This window comes from Durio zibethinus, chromosome 5 (assembly GCF_047325235.1).
Source record: "Durio zibethinus cultivar Kanyao isolate XHJ-2024 chromosome 5, ASM4732523v1, whole genome shotgun sequence".
Taxonomy (NCBI): domain Eukaryota; kingdom Viridiplantae; phylum Streptophyta; class Magnoliopsida; order Malvales; family Malvaceae; genus Durio; species Durio zibethinus.
In genome coordinates this window covers 16,609,349-16,620,050 of record NC_143166.1, presented here as the reverse complement: position 1 = coordinate 16,620,050, position 10,702 = coordinate 16,609,349, and positions in this window count along the sequence as shown.

Here is a 10,702-nt window from a genome sequence, read left to right as displayed (position 1 = left end):
CATTGTCAGAGCATCGTCGGAGAACTTGACCGGCGGCATTGGGGTTCCGACGATCGAGGGGGTCGGGGGGGTGTGCGCACAAGATGTCTGATGGGTGCTGGTACTTGGCCCTTATATTGGCCCCCTATCCCTCATCAAACCTTGAGAACTCACACCCCCTTAAAGAGCATTTGAGATTTTACAGGTTTGCTGCCAGTAGCCATTAAAGTGTCTGAAATAGGGACACTTTTTTCAAATGGTCACAAAATCTTGTACACTTCGAGTTTTTAGCTGAATTTTTTTGTGCATGCCAAAAAAAATACAAGGATCACGTATACCAAGTTTGGGGCCAAAACTCCTTTCGAAAAAATTATAAAAAATCCCAAACCGTAAAAAGTTTCAAAAATTGTGAAAAATAGAAAACGAGTCGTCTTGCCATGAAACTTCACGTGAAGGCTTAAGGGACCATTGTATGAATTTACAAGCCAAAAAAATGGCATTGGCATGCAGAAATATGAAGATGTGCCTAAACCCACCTACCACCCTATCGATCCACGGCTTGCGCATCCCGTCTCTCTGGCCGACGTAGTGCCTGCCCGCCCGCTCGCCCATTCGTTTCGTCAGTTGGCTTAGGCATACAGAGTTCATTCCCAGTCTAGTATTGGATCGGACCGGGGGTTGCGGCAGCCAGAATGATAGCATGCAGAGTGGGACTCGGTCGATCCCTGGCTTGCGCATCCCGCCCTTCTGGCCGGTTGAGCGTCCGCACGCTCGTTTCTTTGGGTTGACTTAGGCATACAGAGTTTATTCCCTGTCTAAGCATACGGAGTTCATTCCCAGTCTAAGATCGGACCGGACCGAGGGTTGCGCCAGCACATGCTGGGCTCGGGCATGTGTTGGTGTCGCATTTTTCATCGTCGGGGTACCATCGTCGGAGAACCTGACCGACGGCATTGGGGTTTCGGCAATCAGGGGGGCCGGGGGGGATGTGCACACATGATGTGCGATGGGTGCTGGTGCTTGGCCCTTATATTGGCCCCCTATCCCTCATCAAACCTCGAGAACTCACACCCCCTTAAAGAGCATTTGAGATTTTACAGGTTTGCTGCCAGTAGCAATTAAAGTGACTGAAATGGGGACACTTTTTTCAAATGGTCACAAAATCTTGTACACTTCTACTTTTTAGAAGAATTGTTTTGTGCATGCCAACAAAAATACAAGGATCACATCTACCAAGTTTGGGGTCAAAACTCCTTCCAAAAAAATTTTAAAAAATCCCAAACCGCAAAAAGTTTCAAAAATCATGAAAAATATAAAACAAGTCGTCTTGCCATGAAACTTCACGTGAAGGCTTAAAGGACCATTGTATGAATTTACAAGCCATAAAAATGGCATTGGCACACAGAAATATTAAGATGTGCCTAAACCCACCAACCACACTATCGATCCACGGCTTGCGCATCCCGTCTCTTTGGCCGACGTAGTGCCCGTCGGCCCATCCACCCGCTCGTTTCATCGGTTGGCTTAGGCATACGAAGTTCATTCCCAGTCTAAGATTGGAATGAACCAAGGTTTACGGCAGTAGGATCGATAGCATGCAAAGGGGGACCCGGCTGATCCCCGGCTTGCGCATCCCGGCCTCTGGCCGGCTGAGCACCTGCATGCTCGTTTCGTGGGTTGACTTAGGCATACGGAGTTCATTCTCAGTCTAAGCATATGGAGTTCATTCCCAGTCTAAGATCATATTGGATCGAGGGTTGCGGCAGTACATTCTGGGCTTGGGCATGTGCTGGTGCCGCATTTTTCTTCACCGGGGCACCATGGCCGGAGCATCGCCGGAGAACCTGACCAGTGGCATTGGGGTTCCGATGATCGGGGGGCGGGGGGGTGTGCCCACAAGATGTGCGATGGGTGCTGGTACATGGCCCTTATATTGGCCCCCTATCCCTCATCAAACCTCGAGAACTCACACCCCCTTAAAGAGCATTTGAGATTTTACAGGTTTGCTGCCAGTAGCAATTAAAGTGTCTGAAATGGGGACACTTTTTTCAAATGGTCACAAAATCTTGTACACTTCTAGTTTTTAGCTGAATTGTTTTGTGCATGCCAACAAAAATACAAGGATCACATCTACCAAGTTTGGGATCAAAACTCCTTTTGAAAAAATTTTAAAAAATCCCAAACCGCAGAAAGTTTTGAAAATCGTGAAAAATAGAAAAGGAATCGTCTTGCCAAGAAACTTCACGTGAAGGCTTAAGGGACCATTGTATGAATTTACAAGCCATAAAAATAACATTGGCACGTAGAAATATGAAGATGTGCCTAAACCCACCTACCACCCTATCGATCCATGACTTGCGCATCCCGTCTCTCTGGCCAGCATAGTGCCCGCCCGCCTGCCCGCCCGCTCTTTTCGTCTATTGGCTTAGGCATACGGAGTTCATCCCTAGTCTAAGATTGGACCAGACCGAGGGTTGCGATAGTAGGATTGGTAGCACGTAGAGAGAGACCAGGCCAATCCCCGGCTTGCATATCCCGCCCCTCTGGCTGGCTGAGTGCTCGCAAGATCATTCCGTGGGTTGACTTAGGCATACGGAGTTCCTTCCCAATCTAACCATGTGGAGTTCATTCCCAGTCTAAGATCGGATCGAATCGAGGGTTACGGCAGCACATGCTGGGCTCAGGCATGTGCTGGTGCCGCATTTTTCTTCGCCGGGGCACCATCGCCAGAGCATCATCGGAAACCCTGACCGGCAGCATTGGGGTTTCAGCGATCGCGGGGGCTGGGGGTGTGCGCACATGATGTGCGATGGGTGCTGGTACTTGGCCCCTATATTGGCCCCCTATCCCTCATCAAATCTCGAGAACTCACACCCCCTTAAAGAGCATTTGAGATTTTACAGGTTTGCTGCCAGTAGCCATTAAAGTGTCCGAAATGGGGACACTTTTTTCAAATGGTCACAAAATCTTTTTCACTTCGAGTTTTTAGCTGAATTTTTTTGCGCATGCCAACAAAAATACAAGGATCACGTCTACCAAGTTTGGGGCCAAAAATCCTTCCAAAAAAATTTCAAAAAATCCTGAACCCTAAAAAGTTTTGAAAATCGTGAAAAATAAAAAACAAGTCGTCTTGCCATGAAACTTCACGTGAAGGCTTAAGGGACCATAGTATGAATTTAAAAGCCGTAAAAGTGGGATTGGCATGCAAAAATATGAAGATGTGCCTAAACCCACCTACCACCCTATCAATCCACGGCTTGAGCTTCCCGTCTCTCTAGCCGACATAGTGCCTGCCCGCCCGCCCGCTCGTTTGTTTCGTCAGTTTGCTCAGGCATACGGAGTTCATTCCCAATCAAAGATCAGACCAGATCGAGGGTTGTAGCAGCAGGATTGGCAGCACACAGAGGGGGACCCGATCGATCCCCGACTTACGATCCCGTCCCTCTGGTCGGCTGAGCGCCCGCACGCTCGTTTCGTGTGTTGACTTAAGCATACAGAGTTCATTCCTAGTATAAGCATACGGAGTTCATTCCCAGTCTAAGATCCGATCGGTTCGAGGGTTGCGGCAACAAATGCTAGGCTCGGGCATGTGCTGGTGCTGCATTTTTCTTTGCCAGGGCACCATCACCGGAGCATCGCCGGAGAACCGGATCGACGGCATTGGGGTTCCGACGCCCGGGGGGTGTACGCACATGATGTAAGATGGGTGCTGGTACTTGGCCCTTATATTGGCCCCCTATCCCTCATCAAACTTCGAGAACTCACACCCCCTTAAAGAGCATTTGAGATTTTACAGGTTTGCTGCTAGTAACCATCAAAGTGTCTGAAATGGGGACACTTTTTTCAAATGGTCACAAAATCTTGTACACTTCGAGTTTTTAGCTGAATTGTTTTGTGCATGCCAACAAAAATACAAGGATCACCTCTTCCAAGTTTGGGGCCAAAACTCCTTCCGAAAAAATTTTAAAAAATCCTGAGCCGTAAAAAGTTTCAAAAATCATGAAAAATAGAAAATGAGTCGTCTTGCCATGAAACTTCACGTGAAGGCTTAAGGGACCATTGTATGAATTTACAAGCCATAAAAATGGCATTGGCATGCAGAAATATGAAGATGTGCCTAAACCCACCTACTACCCTATCGATCCACGGCTTGCACATCTCGTCTCTCTGGCCGGTGTAGAGCCCGTACGCCCGCCCGCCCGCTCGTTTCGTCGGTTGGCTTAGGCATAGAGAGTTCATTCCTAGTCTAAGATTGGACCAGACCGAGGGTTGCGACAGCAAGATTGGCAGCACGTAGAGGGGGACCCGGTAGATCCCCGGCTTATGCATCTCCCCCCTCTGGCCGGCTGAGCGCCCGCACGCTCGTTTCATGGGTTGACTTAGGCATATGGAGTGCATTCCCAGTCTAAGCATATGGAGTTCATTCCCAGTTTAAGATAGGACTGGACCGAGGGTTACGACAGCACATGCTGGGCTTGGGCATGTGCTGGTGCAGCATTTTTCTTCACCGGGGCACCAGCATCGTCAGAGAACCTGACCGACGGCATTGGGGTTCCGGCGATCGGGGGTGCCGGGGGGGGTGTGCGCACATGATGTGTGATGGGTGCTGGTACTTGGCCCTTATATTGGCCCCCTATCTCTCATCAAACCTCGAGAACTCACACCCCTTAAAGAGCATTTGAGATTTTACAGGTTTGCTGCCAATAGCCATTAAAGTGTCTGGAATGGGGACACTTTTTTCAAATGGCCACAAAATCTTGTACACTTTAAGTTTCTAGCTGAATTTTTTTTTGCATGCCAACAAAAATACAAGGATCACGTCTACCAAGTTTGGGGCCAAAAATCCTTCCAAAAAAATTTTAAAAAATCCTGAATCGCAAAAAGTTTCAAAAATTATGAAAAATAGAAAACGAGTCCTCTTGCCATGAAACTTCATGTGAAGGCTTAAGGGACCATTGTAGGAATTTACTAGCCATCAAAATGGCATTGGCATGCAGAAATATGAAGATGTGCCTAAACCCACCTACCACTCTATCGATCCACGGCTTGTGCATCCCGTTTCTCTGGCCGGCATAGTGCCCGTCCGGTCGCCCGCCCGCTCGTTTCATCGGTTGGCTTAGGCATATGGAGTTCATTCCCAGTCTAAGATTGGACCAAACTGAGGGTTGTGGCAGTAGGATCGGCAGCACGCAGAGGGGGACCCGACAAATCCTCGGCTTGCGCATCTTGCCTCTCTGGCCGGTTGAGCGCCTGCACGCTCATTTCGTGGGTTGACTTAGGCATACGGAGTGCATTCCTAGTCTAAAATCAGACCAGACCGAGGGTTGCGGCAGGACATGCTGGGCTTGGGCATGTGCTGGTGCCGCAAATTTCTTCGCCGGGGCACCATCGCCGTAGCATCACCTGAGAACCTGACTAGCGGCATTGGGGTTCCGGTGGTCGAGGGGGCCGGGAGGCGCGGTGTGCGCACATGATGTGCGATGGGTGTTGGTACTTGGCCCTTATATTGGCCTCCTATCCCTCATCAAACCTTGAGAACTCACACTCCCTTAAAGAGCATTTGAGATTTTACAGGTTTACAAGCAGTAGCCATTAAAGTGTTTGAAATTGGACACTTTTTTCAAATGGTTACAAAATCTTGTACACTTCGAGTTTTTAGCTGAATTTTTTTGCGCATGCCTACAAAGATACAAGGATCACGTCTACCACGTTTGGGGCCAAAACTCCTTTCGAAAAAATTTTAAAAAATCCTAAACCGCAAAAAGTTTCAAAAATCGTGAAAAATTGAAAACGAGTCATCCTGCCATGAAACTTCACGTGGAGGCTTAAGGGACCATTGTATGAATTTACAAGCCATAAAAATGGCATTGGCATGCAAAAATATGAAGATGTCTCTAAACCCACCTACCACCCTATCGATCCACGGCTTGCGCATCCCGTCTCTCCGGCCGACGTAGTGCCCGCCCGCCCGCCCGCTCATTTCGTCGGTTGGCTTAGGCATGCGGAGTTCATTCCCAGTCTATTATCAGACCAGACTGAGGGTTGTGGCAGCAGGATCGGCAACATGTAGAGGGGGACCCGGTCGATCCCCGGCTTGCGCATCCCGCCCCTCTGGCCAGCTGAGTGCCCGTACGCTCGTTCGTGGGTTGACTTAGGCATACGGATTTAATTCCCAGTCTAAGATCGGACCAGACCGAGGGTTGCGGCAGCACATGCTGGGCTCGGGCATGTGCTGGTGCCACATTTTTCTTCGTCGGGGCACCATCGCCGGAGCATCGCCGGAGAACCTGATCGGCGGCATTGGGGTTCCGGTGATCAGGGGGGCTGGGGGTGTGCGCACATGATGTGTGATGGGTGCTGCTTCATGGCCCTTATATTGGCCCCCTATCCCTCATCAAACCTCGAGAACTCACACCCCCTTAAAGAGCATTTGGGATTTTATAGGTTTGCTGCCAGTAGCCATTAAAGTGTCTGGAATGGGGACACTTTTTTCAAATGGTCACAAAATCTTGTACACTTCGAGTTTTAGCTGAATTTTTTTGTGCATGCCACCAAAAATACAAGGGTCACGTCTACCAAGTTTGGGGCCAAAACTCCTTTCAAAAAAATTTTAAAAAATCTTGAACTGCCAAAAGTTTCAAAAATCATGAAAAATAGAAAACGAGTCGTCTTGCGATGAAAGTTCACGTGAAGGCTTAAGGGACCATTATATGAATTTACAAGGCATAAAAATGGCATTGGCATGCAGAAATATAAAGATGTGCCTAAACCCATCTACCACCCAATCTATCCACGGCTTACACAGAAATGGCATTGGCACGTAGAAATATGAAGATGTGCCTGCCCGCCCGCCCGTCTGCTCGTTTCGTCGATTGGCTTAGGCATACGGAGTTCATTCCTAGTCTAAGATCAGACCGGATGGAGGGTTACGGCAGTAGGATCGACAGCATGTAGAGGTCGACCCGATCGATCCCCGGCTTGATCATCCCGCCCCTCTGGTTGGCTGAGCGCTCGCACGCTCATTTCGTGGGTTGACTTAGGCGTACGGAGTTCATTCCCAGTCTAACCATACGAAGTTCATTCCCATTCTAAGATCGGACTGGACCGAGGGTTGGAACAGCACATGCTGGGCTCGGGCATGTGCTGGTGCGACATTTTTCTTCGCCGGGGCACCATCACCGGAGCATCGTCGGAGAACCTGACCGACGGCATTGGGGTTCTGATGATCGGGAGGGCCCGGGGGGTGTCGCACATGATGTACGATGGGTGCTGGTACTTGGTCCTTATATTGGCCCCCTATCCCTCATCAAACCTCAAGAACTCGCACCCCCTTAAAGAGCATTTGAAATTTTACAGCTTTGCTGCCAGTAGCCATTAAAGTGTCTGAAATGGGGACATTTTTTTCAATTGGTCACAAAATCTTGTACACTTCGAGTTTTTAGCTGAATTTTTTTGTGCATGCCAACAAAAGTACAAGGATCACGTCTACCAAGTTTGGGGCTATACTGCTTCCAAAAAAATTTTAAAAAATCCTGAACCGTAAAAAGTTTCAAAAATCATGAAAAATAGAAAACGAGTCGTCTTGCCACGAAACTTCACGTTAACACTTAAGGGACCATTGTATGAATTTACAAGCCATAAAAATGGCATTCGCATGCAAAAATAGGAACATGTGCCTAAACCCACCTACCACCCTATTGATCCACGGCTTGCGCATCACATCTCTCTGGCCGATGTAGTACCCGCTCGCCCGCCTGCCCGCTCGTTTCATCGGCTGGCATAGGTATACAAAGTTCATTCCCAGTCTAAGATTAGATCAAACCGAGGGTTGCAGCAGTAGGATCAACAACAAACAGAGGGGGACCTAACTGATCCCCGGCTTACGCATCCCACCCTTCTGGCTAGCTGAGCGCCCGTACGCTCGTTTCATGGGTTGACTTAGGCGTACGGAGTTCATTCCCAGTCTAAGCATACGGAGTTCATTCCTAGTCTAAGATCGGACCAGACCAAGGGTTGCGGCAGCACATGCTGGGCTCAGGCATTTCTGGTGCCGTATTTTTCTTCGTCAGGGCACCATCGCTGGAGCATCACCGGAGAACCTGACCGACGGCATTTGGGTTCCGGTGATCAGGGGGGCCGGGAGGGGTGTGCGCACATGATGCGCGATGGGTGCTGGTACTTGGCCCTTATATTGGCCCCCTATCACTCATCAAACCTCGAGAACTCACACCCCCTTAAAGAGCATTTGAGATTTTACAGGTTTGCTGCCAGTAGCCATTAAAGTGTTTGAAATGGGGACACTTTTTTCAAATGGTCACAAAATCTTGTACACTTCGAGTTTTTAGCTGAATTTTTTTTGTGCACGCCAAAAAAAATACAAGGATCATGTCTACCAAGTTTGGGGCCAAAACTCCTTTTGAAAAAATTTTAAAAAATCCCGAACGCAAAAAGTTTCGAAAATGGTGAAAAATAGAAAACGAGTCGTCTTGCCATGAAACTTCACGTGAAGGCTTAAGGGACCATTGTATGAATTTACAAGCCATAAAAATCGCATTGGCATGCAGAAATATGAAGATGTGCCCAAACCCACCTACCACCCTATCGGTCCATGGCTTGCGCATCCCGTCTCTCTGGCAGGCGTTGTGCCCGCCCGCCTACCCGCTTGTTTTGTCGGTTGGCTTAGGCATACGGAGTTAATTCCCAGTCTAAGATCGGATCGGACCGAGGGTTACGGTAATAGGATGAATAGCACATAGAGGGGGACCCGACCGATCCCCAGCTTGCGCATCCCACCCCTTTGGCCGACTGAGCGCCCGCACGCTCGTTTCGTGGGTTGACTTAGGCCTACGGAGTTCATTCCCAGTCTAAGCATACGAAGTTCATTCCCAGTCTAAGCATACGGAGTTCATTCCTAGTCTAAGATCGAATCAGACTGAGGGTTACGGTAGCACATGCTGGACTCAGGCATGTGCTGGTGCCGCATTTTTCTTCGCCGGGGCTCCATCGTCGGAGCATCATCGGAGAACTTAACCCGCGGCTTTGGGGTTCTGATGATCGGGGGTGCCGGGGGGGTGTGCGCACATGATGTGCGATGGGTGCTGGTACTTGGCCCTTATATTGGCCCCTTATCTCTCATCAAACCTCGAGAACTCACACCCCTTTAAAGAGCATTTGAGATTTTACAGGTTTGCTGCCAGTAGCCATTAAAGTGTTTGAAATGGGGACACTTTTTTCAAATGGTCACAAAATCTTGTACACTTTGAGTTTTTAGCTGAATTTTTTTGTGCATGCCAAAAAAAATACAAGGATCACATCTACCAAGTTTGGGGCCTAAACTCCTTCCAAAAAAATTTTAAAAAATCCCAAACCGCAAAAAGTTTCAAAAATCATGAAAAATAGAAAACGAGTCGTCTTGCCATGAAACTTCACGTGAAGGCTTAAGGGACCATTGTATCAATTTGCAAGCCATAAAAATTGAATTGGCACACAGAAATACGAAGATGTGCCTAAACCCACCTACCACCCTATCGATCCACGGCTTGCGCATCCCGTCTCTCTAGCCGACGGAGTGCCCGCCCGGCCTCTCGTTTCGTCAGTTGGCTTAGGCATACGGAGTTCATTCCCAGTCTAAGATCGGATCGGAGTGAGGGTTGCAGTAGCAGGATCGGCAGCATGTAGAGGGGGACCCAACTGATCCCCGGCTTGCGCATCTCGCCCCTCTGGCCGACTGAGCGCCCGCACACTCGTTTCGTGGGTTGACTTAGGCATACGGAGTTCATTCCCAGTCTAACCATACGGAGTTCATTCCTAGTCTAAGATCAGATCGAATCGAGGGTTGCAGTAGCACATGCTGGGCTCGGGCATGTGCTGGTGCCACATTTTTCTTCACCGGGGCACCATCGTCGGACCATCGCCGGAGAACCTGACTGGCGGCATTAGGGTTCTGGCGATCGGAGGGGCGGGGGGTGTGCGCACATGATGTACGATGGGTGCTGGTACTTGGCCCTTATATTGGCCCCCTATCCCTCATCAAACCTCGAGAACTCACACCCCCTTAAAGAGCATTTGAGATTTTACAGGTTTGCTGCCACTAGCCATTAAAGTGTCTGAAATGGGGACACTTTTTTCAAATGGTCACAAAATCTTTTACACTTTGAGTTTTTAGCTGAATTTTTTTGTGCATGCCAACAAAAATACAAGGATCACGTCTACCAAGTTTGGGGCCAAAACTCCTTCCAAAAAAATTTCAAAAAATCCTGATCCCTATAAAGTTTTAAAAATCGTCAAAAATAGAAAACGAGTTGTCTTGCCATGAAACTTCACGTGAAGGCTTAAGGGACCATAGTATGAATTTAAAAGCTGTAAAAGTGGCATTGGCATTCAAAAATATGAAGATGTGCCTAAACCCACCTACCACCCTATCGATCCACGGCTTGCGCTTCCCGTCTCTCTAGTCGGCGTAGTGCCTACCCGTCCGCCCGCCCGTTTGTTTCGTCGGTTTGCTCAGGCATACGAAGTTCATTCCCAATCTAAGATCAGACCAGATCGAGGGTTGCAGTAGCAGGATCGGTAGCACGCAGAGGGTGACCCGACTGATTCTCGGCTTACGCATCCCGCCCCTCTGGCCTTCTGAGCACCCGCATGCTCATTTCGTGGGTTGACTTAGGCATATGGAATTCATTCCCAGTCTAAGCATATGGAGTTCATTCCTAGTCTAAGATCG